The 13,976-nt window shown below is 55.4% G+C and overlaps 1 protein-coding gene across 3 annotated transcripts in view; it reads right to left on the bottom strand.

Annotated features, from left to right (window-relative positions):
- The window catches only part of PIGQ (phosphatidylinositol glycan anchor biosynthesis class Q), a 37,835-nt gene extending 34,500 nt beyond the window's left edge, over positions 1–3,335 (bottom strand). The window contains exon 1 of one of the 3 annotated variants that reach the window (XM_052772641.1): positions 3,315–3,335. The gene's annotated coding sequence lies outside the window, so the exon portion shown is untranslated. Of the gene's footprint in view, positions 1–3,040; positions 3,109–3,314 lie in introns of those variants that run through there. The other 2 variants (XM_052772640.1, XM_052772642.1) reach the window with 2 other exon arrangements.
- Between the last annotated feature and the right edge of the window lie 10,641 nt (positions 3,336–13,976).

The raw sequence follows: 13,976 nt of genomic DNA, 5'->3' as shown, positions 1-13,976 counted from the left end.
TCTAGTAAATCTCAGCACCTGGCAATTTGCTACGGCATGGAGGAGGCCATGGGGAAGCAGCAAAGGCGAGTGATTAACCTACTCCCAGTCTCACAGCCCTGCCAAGTACAGCAGTAGGAAATGTCTGCTCACGGATGAGTTGTCAGCCCCTCGAGGCAGCAAGGTGAAGTTTCCTAGGTGCACAGCCCGCTCCTCTGATGGGAAAAGCACCACAGCTGCTGCATTTGCAAGGAATAATGTTTTTTTTCCTGCAACTGAATTTTCCTTTTTACTGCAAAGCTCCAAAGCACACCCCAAGACTTCCCCTCAAACAGGCATAAGGGTGCTCGTAAGGCACTTTGTTCGCATCATGCTGCTGAAAGCAGTGAGTATTTGCAGGTGCTGAAGGCACCAAGCATCGTCCCTCGCTGCCCCACAGACTCTCCAGCCCACGGCAAGATTTGGAGGCCACAGAGGGACTTCCATCTCTCTCTCTTTGACCAGAGGGATAACCTCAGAGACGTAGAGTCTGTGAGGAAGCAGGATCTCAGAAGAACCTCAAATAATATGTGTTTTTCCAAAGGATTGCAAGCCTCCAGCACAAGGCGAAGGGAAGCAGAAGGATATATCAAAGGAAGGGTAGAAAAATGGCAGATGTGACACCCCGAGACTGTAAGGGTGCAGGACACCAGGCGTGGGAAAGACCAAAGACTTACAGTACAAGTGAAAAATGTCATCTTTCACCAGACAAAGTTTAATGACTATTAGCCCCAAATGGACTGAAAAACAAGACATCCAAGCTTATTTTTCACTTCTATTGAAATAGCTAAGACTCAAGTATTTTTTTGTGTTTTCTTTCTGGAAGACCACATAGACGTCAAAGGACAGACATCCTATCTAGAAGAGTTGCTCCTGACACACATAGGAAACTTTGGGGAAAATCAGCTAACAGACACAATTAATTAGGTTGGTCTTTAAAAAAGCTTGAAATAAAACCTGTCCCCTACATTTTGCTCTCTTTCTCTTAGAAAGACTGCAGTTTGTCCAAGGATACTGGCCAAAAATAGTCTTCCCTTCACTGCCTCTCCTACCTCCTTGCCTAACTCAGGTTGTTAAAGAAACATTATCAGGCAAGATGAAATCTGCTTCATGATTTAGCTTTAGGTTTGAAAAAGGATTTTCATTCTTTTTCACTAAGACCCATTGACATATTCCCAGGAAAAAGAAAACAAATCATATAAATACAGGGGCTCTGAAAGGTAAAATAACAGATTGAACACATGGGGATTGTACATTCGTGCATATGCTCAGAAATTATTTAAAATAATATAAATTTAGCTAGAGTGATAACATTCTAGCTGTATCGCAATACCAAAACTTTAGAAGTGAAGTTTAGCAATAACTGAATACTCTACAAACTGAAATTGAGCTCGATATTTTAAAGAAACCAGAGAAAAATTAAGAAAATAAGTACTTGAATGGGTTTTTTCAGTATTTCTTTTTTAATTACCAAAGCTACCACCAGTAATATTGAACAGATAACTTTTTAAAGTTGATTTTTTTATTATTCTTTTTCCTCAAGAGATGTCACAGTTGTTTGAGAGTATCGTTACAAGAGACTTCCAGTGCCTCTGCATGGCTGTCCTTCTTAAAGGTTTGCCCATCCATTGGACATTTCGGAGAAGAATTATCAACTGACTCCTAATTAAAACATTTATTTTCCACTAAGATTTTTTTTAAAGATAGCCACAGTCATCTGGGAAAAATTCTTATGGAGAAGAAACACTTCTCATTCTTATCTTCTCTAGTTTGTGAGTTTTTCCTCTCACACCTTCCCCAACCTTTTAAATTAACTTAGTTTTATGCAGCTAACTACTTTGGCTATAGCTCAGGTTAAATAATACCTAAGCACACCATCTGTCCTTTGGCTGCTGCAGATATGGCAGAGAAGACTGATACAATTTTCAGGCTGTACAAAGTATCTCAACAGTGGAAAACCAGCCGATCAACTATTCATATGTTAATACAGCATACGGTAGTAACCAGGGAGCCAGCCTGGGAGCTCAGGCGGCAGGGCTTGTATTCCCAAATCCACTGCTGGTCCTGCATCCTACCTTATTCGTTTCAATAGACTGTTTGAAATCTAAAGTTGACATTCTAAATGTCACCACGGCCAACTGTTTCACTGCTGGTAATTTTAACAGAAATATCCTACCAATCTGCTTAGTCCCTGCTCATAAAGTGCCTAAAGTCTTCCAGATCTGCCCACTTCTGCTGGAAACCCCCAGCTTTTCCCCGAGATCCCACAGATCATCAATGCAACGATCTCGGGCGCAGCAAAACCAACAGCGGACACCGCCTAAAACGCATTAGTGCAACCAACAAATGAAGAAAGTACCCCAGGGCTGATTCATGTCAGAATTTTAGACAGAAGAGCGAAGGTGAACAGCGGGACACGGCCCCAGTCTCACCATGCAGGCTGCCCCATTGCCACCTGCCATGCCAAGGGGTGCCGACCCCTTGGCACACCCACGCCTGAGCATCCCAAGGTCTTTCCACGGCCACCAGGCCAGGAGACAGAGAAAGCACTGACAAGCTGGCCACGGCTGTCCCAGGGGAGCAGGAGCAGGGCTGTCTCCCTGCAAAGCCCACCGACCTCTTGCTCACCCAGCTTTTTTTGCGGTTTTTAAATGTGATCTTAAGGCACGGGTAGGCTGAGAGACAACAGCAATGAAATGCCTCCTCCCCGACACCTCTCGTTCAGGTCTAAGGCAGATTTAATCACCGGCCCTCGGGCCGCTCCTACAACGCCTACGGGACCCCGCGCTGCCGCCCGCAGCCCAGGCTACCCCCGGGCTGAAGCAGCCGGTGAGGGCTAGCACCCTCGGCCAGGCCTCGGCGCGGGGGGAGCCCCGGGGCCGGGCCGCTGAGGGCATGCGGGGCCGGGGAGAGCCCCGCGGCCGGGCAGGCCTCCGCGCCCCGCGCGCCCCCCCGCCGCCGCCGCCGCCGCCGCCGCCGCCGCCGCCGCCCCGGCCCGGCCCGTCCCGCCGCTGCCGCCTACCGCCCGCTCCGCCAGACCGGCCGCTTCCGGGGACCGGTTGCTCGGAGACGCCACTGCCGCCGGGCTGGGCGCCGGGCTGTGCACCGCGGCGGGCCCGGCCGGCGCCGGGAACCGGGCTCCCGCGTTCCGCCCGCCCCGCGGGACTGCCCGGCGCCCCTCTCCCGCCCTCCTCGTTCCCCCCTGGTTTTTAAGGCCGCGTCCCCCAGCAGCCTGGAGAGGGCCCGGAGCCGCCGCGGCGGGGGTCTGCCCCGGCTTCCCCGGCAGCGCTGCTCACCGGAGGCTCGTCCCAACGCCTTCTCGCGGGGCCGAGAGAGAGGCGGCGGGGCCCCGGCTGAGCCGGCCGATAAGGAGCGCCAGCTCGCCCAGCCCTCGGGCACGCCATCACCCACCCGGGCCTGGGGCAAGGGCAGGGACTCGCCTTCCCTCGTGGGACCCCGTTGTCCCCCCGTCCCCGCAGGCCAGGGACCCGCCTTTCCTCACGGGACCCCGTCATCGCTGCCGCCTCAGCGGGTCCGCGGCCTGGCAGAGGCCCGTGGGTGCAGATGCCGGTGTCCGGGAGCTTCCCTCCTGTGAGCCGGCAGTGGGTTGGGGCCGCGGGGGTGCCGGGAGGACGCTGGGCAGCTGGAGGGGGTCCCGCACGGAAGGGGGGAGTGGGTGCGGAGGTGGAGGGCGCAGGCCCCACAGGGGCGGGCTAGAGAAGAGGGTTTGGATTTTTTTTGTTGGGAGTCGCAGGATTGGAAATAAGGTGGGGGAAGATGCGTTTTTTCTGGGAGCTCAAATGAAGGGAGGGGATGGGACAGGCTTATCCCTGTTCCTGCAAAGTGCACGGAGTCCCTCCCTGCTGCTGGGCTCGCTCCTGGGGCTGCCTCGCTCTGCAGGGAGAGGGGGTCTGGGAGGGCACCTCAGGGTGTCCGTGGCCTTTAGCACTCGTTCCAGGGCCAGGAAGAAGAAAGGGTCCTCTCTGGGGTTCGTTTGCGGTGGGAGGTGGTGACTGGACTCAGGTCTTGGACATCAGCAGAGGCCGAGGAGTCGTGCAGCACCGTGCCCGTGCCGAGGGCTGGAGCGGGGAGAGGAAAACGCCCTTCCCTCTCCCACCGCACCCTGCCAGCTTCTCCCTGGCCTCTGCTGATAAAGGCAGCGGCTGTGGTTTCTTAGCCCTCCTCTCCAAGGGGAGAACAGGACGGCCGGGCAGGCTCAGCCCCAGGACATGGGTTGGTGTGAGTAATTCTACATGCCCATATGCAATTTCCTCCATGCAGTAGTTGTTGCTTCCCTGTAGAGGTCAGGAATGCAGCATGGAATGAGTTACCTTTATTTTACCATTCTCCTGAAGTCTGCTGCAAACCCAGCGTGCCAGATAGACGACGGCTGCCAGCTCTGGCCTGGCCTTACCCTGCCAGTCATACTCTGGCATCACGAAGGTGGAACAATGGCTACATAAAAACAGTGTGCAGGGAAGAGAAGTATTTATATTATCTTTGCAAAAACACACAAGGATTCAAGGGAGTGGTGATAAGTTTGCCAAGGCACCAATGCGTGGCCAATTCTGAGTAGCTCAGTCCTCCTTTAGCTACTCTGGTGGGTCCAAGAAACTCAGAGCTAGTCCTTGCTTCTGCCATCTGGAGAAGCTGGAGGGCGATAAGGCAGTCAAGTATGGGGACAATGCCCAGCTATGGGAGCAGTGGAGCTCACAGCCCACCAGCAGACCCAAAGCTCAGCGGGGTTGCAGTGGAACCAACCCCACTCCCCCCCTGGGTGTTAGGCTGGGGTCACCACGTGGTACCCCCGGGGCTGGCGGGGCTGTAAGGGGGCCTCACGCAGTACTTAAAGACTTTTACACAGTTCTCCCCTGCATCTGCCACAAAGAGGTGCCCGAAGGAAGAACAAGCCACGCCAGCAGGCCTCCGTAGCCCTGCGGACACCAGGCAGACAGGAGCCCCATGCTCTGGGAACAAGTGGACTGTCCGTCGCTGCTCATCTGCCACCAGGATGCTGCCATCCACGTCAACGCAGACCCCAGCTGGGTTGCCAAACCGGTGTCCATATTTGCTGCTGAGGGAGCAGAGGAGTTTACGGCTGCTCATGAAGACCTTGACGTCTCCACACTCCTCGCTTACCACAAAGCCTCCGTTGGGCGCTGGACTGACGTAGCGAGGTCCCTGCAAGTCGGGGACCGAGTGGATATTGAATGTCTTGAAGGCATGGTCCAGAGCAAAGCTGTGGACTTGACCTTGTGCATAGTCTGCTACCAAGATCTTGCCCATGGAGTCTACTCCAATACCCCTGGGGGAACCAACCTGTCTGATTTTTATCCATTCCCCCTTGGAGGGGCTGGTGTGAGCGTTGAAGACCCAGATGGCTCCATTCATCATGTCGGCTACAGCCACCATTCCCATCTGAGTCACAGTCACATCTTCTGGCAAGAAAGTGCCACTTTCCTTCCCCATTTGCTGGCAGGGCAGGGACTGCAGTGTTTGGCCTGTGCTGCTGAGGATGTGGACCCAGGGAGCACTCTCGGCTGTCATGTAGATGCAGCCATCCAGGGAGCAATGGATTCCACTTACTTCCCCATAGCGGCTGCCGGTGGGGTTGGGGATCCGCCGGACCAGGTCATCCTGGCAATAGTGGAGGAGGTTCTTAATGTTGTCCAGATCTCCGCACAGGCTTTTGGCCTTATCCACCAGCTGGTGGACTTGGTGCTGTGTCACCATGCCCATGCCACGCTGGCTGCTCAGCAGCGGGCTGGCTGTCTGGAGTGTGGTGATTGACTTCAGCTGGAGGGTGTAGATGGTTTTCAGAAGCTTCTCCTTTTGCTGGCTGGTCTCCAGAGTGTAGTCCATGACAAATCTCTCGTCCCTGTTTGGGGGAAGTAGTAGGACCGTTACTGTCCCTGCCTGCTGCCATCTCTGGGGACATGCTCTGAGCTCAGGTGCTTGCTGTCTACCCATGGTCAAGGTGTTGGTATAAGTCTGGATTCACTCCAATGCAACAGAGACCAGATCATAGCCCTGCCAGCTAATTACATGCTCAGGATATAAAGAAAAACAGGGACCATGACACAAAAATGAAAGAGTCGGCAAGCTGGATCTGCAGCTGGAGGAACCAGCCAAAAAGGTCCATCGGCCTCAACGACAGCTTGGCTGGTGCCAGATCTGGCCTGAGGATTTATGTGTAAAGGAGCTCCCTGTGTGTGAGCACACTGAATGGAATCTCCACCTCTCCAGTTCCTGGGATTAGTGGCTTCTCTTAGGCCTTTAACACTTCTTAACCCTGTTTTCTGTAAGCCTCATCTCTCCAAACCATGCTCAGTCCATGCTAACTTGAGACACTGAGGATGACTATTCCTCCGCTCCCACATGGGTCAGATGTCACACTTGGCCAGCACGTGTCTTTGCTAAGGGCAGCCCCCTCCCCATCCAAATAAATTAAGTTATTCCTGAAATAGCCAACAACTTGTCGGAAAAAAGGGAGGTACTGCTCTGAAGGACACATTCAAACTACACAATTTTTTCGGATGCAAGAGCCACCATGAGAACCACAATTTCTCTTTTGCCCACTCTCCCTCTGTTTTAAAACCATAAGAAATGAGTCCCCCAGAAGGCAGAGATGACAGCCCGGCTCTGCTGTGTGCTCTCCAGGGGCTGGCTGGAGCACAGCTTGTAGCACACAGCCAGGAGCTGGTAAGAAAAATGTTAAGAGAAATGTGGCCTATTAAAGTTCCTGGAAGGCAGAAGTTAACTTTCCTTTAAATGTGATTATAGTTAATATTATAATGGGCACACCTGACTGTTCAGAGTTGTTTGCAAGCCACCGCTCTACCTTTATCACCCTGTGTCCCATGATTGCCTGGTATCATGTGCTCTATACTGCCTGCAAAAGTAACGCTTCCCCAAACCACAGCTGAAGGAAGCTGGGCTGGGCTAAGGCATACTGGGTGCAGATTGTCCTTCCCATGTACAAATACCGCAACTGTCTAAAAGTTATCCCCTGAATACTTGCAGAACTATCAAACGCAAATATGTGATGGTGGGGATGAGTGTGAATGTGGAGAGAATCCAATTTCTGCTGCTTTTGGGACCTGGGAACAGCTTTGTCACCTGCTTCCCCAAAGTGGTTGTGCTTTGTGTCTCTGGCAGCAGAGACCTGCTCGGTGGAAGCAAGCCCTCCACCGCCCCCACGGTGACTGCTTGTTGGGGTCCTCTTTCAGAGCTGGACACTGTTCAAAATCCAAGAAACTGGATTTTACAGATGGGGAAACTGAGTCACCATCAGGGAGCCGATGTACCAGCCACCACACACGCAGCACCAGGAGTGTACATCTCACTTCCCAGGCACTGGGCACCCAAAGCTGCCATCAGACCCTTGATGGTGTTTCCTGAGCCAAGCCTGAGGTGCTCATTCATGGGTCTAAGTCCAGAAAGAGGGCCCTGATGCTGTCCCCAGCACAGCTCAGGCCAACGACCATGTGTGACCACGAGCCCAGCTCAACAGGACTTGTACCTCTGTCCTGACGTCCTGGGGGCTGCCTGTCCTTCCCTGGCAGCGCTGCCCTTCCACCGGCTCCGTCCTGCTCCCTCGCCGGGCTCAGGGCAGCGGGGCCGAGGGATATTGTGTTGTTAGTGACGGGCAATTGCCCTTGAGTCTGGGTAAACACAAAAGCTCCTTGTGCTGACAACCAGAAGCAGCGAGACAAGGGCTGATATGCGTGGTTTTTATTCCCTGCTGGTCTCATGCCCAGAGAGAAGGTGCCTTTTCTCCAGGATCGGTCTATGTCCCATCTACCTGCTCCTGCCAGAGGGAGGAGAAGCCCCAAGGTGCCCAGCTGCAGGGACAATTTGGGGTTTTTATCTAGAGACAAAGGGGTTGATTTGCTGCACCTCAGCCTTAGCATGAGACGCAGCTGCCGGGGTGGGACAGGGACACTCTCACACCCTGAATCAGGGCTCCTGCCTCACCTCACTGCTTCTTCACTGCCTGCCTGTGCGCTCCCAGCTTGGGCATTGTGTGGTTGCGTGCCTCAGTCTCCCCACTTGCAAAAAGGAGACTGGTGATTTTTGCCATGTCAGGCTTTGAGGTCCAGCAATGGAGAAGCTCTAGGAAGGGCCGGGACTCCTGGGCACAGCCCCCCTCTCCATCTCCACACTGCTCAACCCTGGCTCACCCCAGCTGGGCAAGGCCATGTTTGGAGTTGACGGTGGCATTTGTAGGTTCAGCTCAAACAAAAAGGATCAGGAGTAAAAGCAGAGTCAGCCCGGACCAGCCTGCAAGGGGCTGGTCAGAGCCTGCCCTCCCTCCCTGGCAGTGCTTGCTGACAGTGCTCGGTCCACCCTTGCCCGCAGTGAGGTCAAAGCATCCGCCTTAAACCTGACCAAAGTGTGAAGAAGTTTGTGTCCATTCATTACTCAGCTGGGCAAAAGGTACATGAAGTTTGGATCAGACTCCCCCCACCTTCTGGAATGCTTGGAGGGGCTGTGTGTGCCTGGCCCTTCAGATGAAGGAAGTGGGTTGGGGTCTGGCTGGCTGCAGGAGCTGTGGGATAGGGATCTGCCTCTGAAGCCCCAGGGATGGGTGGTCCTCTCTCGGTGTGTTTAGGGCCCTTCTGGTCCTGTATCAGTGTATTCCCGAAGCTCACAGCATCTGGGAGGCTGCTTCAGACCCATTACCAGCCAAAATTACAAAAATAACTTGACATGACAAGCACTGGGGCCGCTCCATCCAAGCCCCAGCAGGATGGTAGGCAGCTTCAAAAACCATCTCCCAGGGCAACAGGGTCTGACCTTTTGTTTCGCTGTTGTGTGCTCCATCGCCAGGATAAACAAACACAGCCTGGCCCTGGGGCTCCCGTTCACCTTTCCAGGACCGTGGCTCTGTCACAACCTGTTTGAAAGCCACCCCCGGACCCTAGAAGACGCCTGGTGTCATGGCAGGGCCCTGGCACAGCCCATGCCCACACCGACACTGGGAGCTGCAGGGTTCAAGGACGAGGGCATGGCCAGGCTGCTGGCGCTGGAGATGGACCAAGGGGAAGAGTTTGGGTCCGGTTCAGGCTTTCCTGGAGCACATTACTTGCAGGCACCAGTGGTGAACTTCTCCCTTTGCGGCTTTTCCTCCCCTGGCCCAGGGACAGCAACTCTTGCTTGAGTGTCCACAAGGAACGCGCAAGCCCTGGGTCTCTGCCAGTCCCCATGCCCAGGGAGACAGGCACAGCACCTGCCTGGCACTGTGCATGTGTGCAGGGAGCCAGCGGGAGATCCCATGGGATGAGCCGATGTCATTGCTACCTAGTCACAGACTTGTGGAAAAAACCCCAAACCCATCCATTGAGAATATTTCCCTGTCTAGAGCACAGTTCCATGGCTGGGGAGAGGGTCAGGGGGACGTGGATGGCCGCTGTGTCAGTGGAGTGTTAATTGTCGTGGTGCAACAAAACCCTCCTGTAGCTCAGGTCCATGCTGGATGCCAGAGCACTCCAGTCCTGAGGGTCCCAGCAGTCCCCAGCCTGCTCCGGATCACCATCAGCACAGGGAGATTTTGGCCGAGGGCTGTGATTGTTTGCTGGGAGCAGAAGCGGGCGGTCGTAGGGATGAAGCGGGGGTGGCGGGTGGGTGTCCAGCTGGCTGGGGCTGGACATGGGCTTGTCATTTCTTTGTGCAGATGTGAGGCTGCTCCATCTGTCTGAACAACCGGGGGGATGATTGGCACTAATTATCAAAAAGATGCAATGTACTGTGTGTGCGTGTGTGTGTGTGTGCACGATAGAAAGTGGTGTCCCAGGACTGTGTGGGAGCTTTCGGTGGGAAGCTGGAGTACCTGCTGCACAGCCGCACGCAGAAAACATGATGTCCAGCCTGAGCAGAGCCCCTGTCCCAGCTGTACTCCCGCACTGTCCCTGAAATGCCTGCAGTGCCCAGCTGGGGACATGCAGGGGCTTGGGGGACACTGGGGGACAGTGCTTTCGGAGCCTGATCCCCCACACAGGCTGGGACTGGGGCTTCCTAAACCCAGTTACATGGAGGCAAGAGCAGGAATTCAGCTCTTCTTCAGGCATCACAGAAAGCCCTCCAGGAAGGAAGGTTGTAGCTACTCTGGTCCCTAAAACTGCCCTGGCACTGTCCTCTGGCCAGCATGGGCACCCTGGAGTCCCCACTGCCAGTTAGCTAACCTGTAGAGAAGATTCTCCGGGGTCTGATAAGGGCTGAGCTGACATCTCGGCTTCTCCCTTGTGTTCATCCTCCACAGCCTCCTGCTCTCACAAGGCTCACAAGAGGATTAGGAAGTTAATCCTCTTTGAGACATCAAGCTCCCTGTTGAGCCTGACTGAAAGGGCCAAAAAATGTGAAGCACAGCAGGGCACTGGCACAAAGCCCCTCTCCTGCCAGGAGCAGCCCCATGGGCGAGTTCCAGCTAGCCTTGGTGGCAGCGTCCCCATTGCCACCCCCTTCCCCACCTGCCCCAGACACCAGCCTGTCCCCAGGGCCACGGGAGCCAGGCAGTGGTCCCCCCAGGCTGGCTCCCTCCGTCCTGCCCTGGCCTGGCTCCTGCAGCCTCTCCACACTGGCTCCAGGGGGGTGGTGGGAGGAAAGCGAAGTGTCCTCATGTCCTGGCAGGCACAGCATCCCAAGGCTATATGGAGCAGAAGCTTTCTGCAAACACAGCCCCATGCTCTGCCTGGTGGGGAGGACTCTGGAGGTCCAGGGGCACTGCTGGATCCCAGGGGCATGGGTATTACTGGAGCAAAACTATGTGCCAGAAACATCCTCTTATGGATGGTACCGGGCCATTTGGTCTTCCAGGAAGGGTCGCTCCAGCTCTTGGTGAGGAAGCATGCAGGCTGGCGTGCTGGTGTGCTGCAGGCTGGTGGGCACTGGCTACATACGGGCGAGGGAGCAACTGCACTTTCTGTTCCCCCTTCCCGCCCCAAACACAAACTGTCTACATCCTTGGGTAGCCCACACTTAAAATTAGAGAGGAAATAGCAGTGGCTGTGGGGGTTTGACCCCCTGCAGCCCCAGATCTGGGAAAATGATGTGGCTGTTTTGGCTTTGCAGTGGCTGCTGCCTGGGATGGGAGAGCCAGGGCTGCCCAGGCACCGTACCTGGCCGTGCAGGCACTCCTGGGTCTTCAGGCAGCTTCTGCCTTGCAGGACGTTTCCTCCTTCCCTCTCAACATTTTGACCCTCAGCATCTTCCCCCGCCCCCCACGGGTGCAGCAGCAGGGAGCACCCAGCCCTGCTGCTTCGGTGCTACTCAGCATCTCCTGCATTGCCTCGGTCCCAGCAAGCACTGGCCCCCTTGCGTGCACCCTCCAGGCAGGGGAGCGGGCAGGCAAGGCAGGAGCTGATCAAACATCATTGTCAGCCGGGATCTCAGCCCGCCTTAGCCTGCGGTGCCCGAGGGAAACCCTCTTCCCACTCAGCTTGGCTGCCTTCGGGGAGCATCAGCCCTGGTGAGAGCCAGAGCGCTGTTCTCCTCTGCCCCAGCTCTTTTAATTACTTAAACCCTCAGTGCTTCCCTCTGTGGGCCTTTGATCCAACTCCAAAGCCAGAATGGTTCTGCCCTGGGCAAATACCCAGGGAAACGATCCGTTCTGAGGCATCCAGGAGCAGGGAAAGGAAACCTCCAATTGCAATAACAGATGGGCAGGGGGAAAATGCAGCAGGGAAATTTTGTAGCTTTTTGTACTCTTTTTCCTTACTTAAAACTGAGGAGATGGGATAGCTGCTCCTTTGCACTCGCTCATGCTGGCTGCACTGCATGGAGTGGATGGAGAATACAACTGTTACCCAAGCAGTTCTGGAGCTGCAGTCCCCCAGGACTGCCCTGCAGTTCAGTGTTCGTGGCTGCTGGGGGTTGAAGTGTTCATGACGGACTCGAAACACTGCAGCAGTGTCCCGGCAGAGCCAGGGGATAGTCACCAGGGCACGGCGAGATGGCTGGAGGCGGTGATGCCACTATGGTGATTGTAATGGTGAGAGTGGTGAGGAACAGTAGCGCTGCTGCTACAAACAGCTGGGACCAGAGGATCCAAGATGAGCCACAGGCAATGCATGGAGTGGTGCTTTCTGGGCTGCCTGAGCTCTGATCCTCTTCCTCCTACAGAGAGGATCTGAGGAGGATGAGGAGGACGTGTGGTTCCTCCACAAGAGCTGCAGTTTGAGTGAAAGCAGGCAGCATTGCAGGCTGGGCTGTCCATCCATGCAGCTGCATTGCCCTTGCAGATCAGGCCCCTGCCAGCTCTCAGCACATCTGTGCTGCTTCCCTGGTGTGCCACCAGCCCTGGGGATGACATTTCTGCCTCGAGGAGAGTCAGCATCCTCCCCTGCTTGCTCCTAGTGTGCAGACGCTTCCAAGCAAAGGGAGGGACAAGGCTGAGAAGAGGACTGAGGAAGAGACAAAGAGAATGGTCTTCCTCCTGACACTGCTAGTACCTTCTAGGACACTTTGCTTGGAACTTCTGAAAACACCACCACTCCTTACTTAAGGTCATGGGGAAAATCCCCCCGGTGTGCAGTCATTTGGCAGAAAGAAAACCTTGCATGCCTTTCCCCAGGTGGGAAGTGCAAGCTGGGCTGGGACAAGGTCCCTGGGATGATGGGGACCCTTTGGTAGCAATTCCCAGTTTGTCTTCCCAGCTCCAGAGTCCTCGCAACCGGGTATCTCCAGCTGCCCTTAGCTCGCAGTTAAAGAGCACACGCTGCACTCAGCCCTGCCGCCACTGCAAAGCCGGTTCGTTACCTCCCTCCTGCCCGAGACAGAGCAATTCTGTTCCAGGTTGTCTTTGCAGCTTCACACGTCTGCTCAGAAATCTCCTGGCCGACCTTGGCCCTTCTTTAGTCCATGTTTGGTAACTTTCCACTGCTCCAAGCTCTGGCCTGCCCACATTGGGGTAAGAGAAAACTGGTTGTGCTGAGCAGGAACCACTTCTTGTCCCCAACTGGTTCCACCTGGTAGCCCACTGTTACGAGTGAGCGCCCAGCTCCCCGGCCCTGCCGCAGGTGGGTTGCGGGATGCACTGACACGGACCGCCGGGCAAGACACAGCAGGCAGGGCACCTCGGCGCTTGCCTTCCCCCTGTCATTTCAGCCACACACAGCCTCCGGATTTGCATGGTCCCAAATCACTTGGATATCCCCCACCCAGCTGCCAATTGGTGTGTGCCAGGGGTTAATTCGCCCTGGCATCAAACACATCCCCATTTCTTGGTGCCACAGCGAGCACCCTGCCAGTGCGTGGGAGCACCCTCTTCCCCTGAACATGGGGTTGGGTCTACCCCATCTTTAACTTGTGGGCAAACACAAGAGTGTTTGCAGCTCCGTCCCTTGGACCGTGGTTTCCCTTGGCAGGCTGGGCTGCAGCGGGAGGAGGCGATGCCCACCGCAGCCCCTGCCGTCCTCTGTGCAACCCTGGGACTGTGTCTCTGCAGCAACCGTCCTGTTCCAGCACGGGATCCATCCCCAAAATTTGCCACTGGCCCTTTGACATCAAACCAGGGAAATCGGGGGACACGGCATTTTTGTGGGGTCTGTGGGGTGTTCCTACCTCGTCCTTGGGGCTGCCCTGCTCACGAGAAGCAGCCTGACGTGATGTCCTGCCATCCTTCCTCACAAACTGTGGCCCAGTCCCTGTGTCCCGGGGTGCCTGGGTTGCCCCTGCGCTGTCTCCCCTTGCTGTTCACCCCGGCAGTGCATCGAGCCAGAGCTCACAGCCACACCAACGGGGCTGGAAAACTGGTTGGGGATGCAGCAAACCCACCCTCAGTGTCCTCTGCTCTCAGCTTCCCTGGGGCCACGTCCTTGTGCTGATGGGACGGGGAAAGCAACAACCTCCTCTTTTATAAAGAAGCTTGAAATCTCGTTCCTTCCACTGCCTTGCCCAAGATAAGCCTTCCCTGAGGGTTTGTTTATTAGGAAACTTTCCCCCCTCCCAATCCCTGAGCT

The sequence above is a fragment of the Harpia harpyja genome, chromosome 21 (genome assembly GCF_026419915.1).
Source record: "Harpia harpyja isolate bHarHar1 chromosome 21, bHarHar1 primary haplotype, whole genome shotgun sequence".
Taxonomy (NCBI): Eukaryota; Metazoa; Chordata; class Aves; order Accipitriformes; family Accipitridae; genus Harpia; species Harpia harpyja.
The sequence above is the reverse complement of the archived record's forward strand: the minus strand, read 5'-3'. Positions and strand labels throughout refer to the sequence as shown.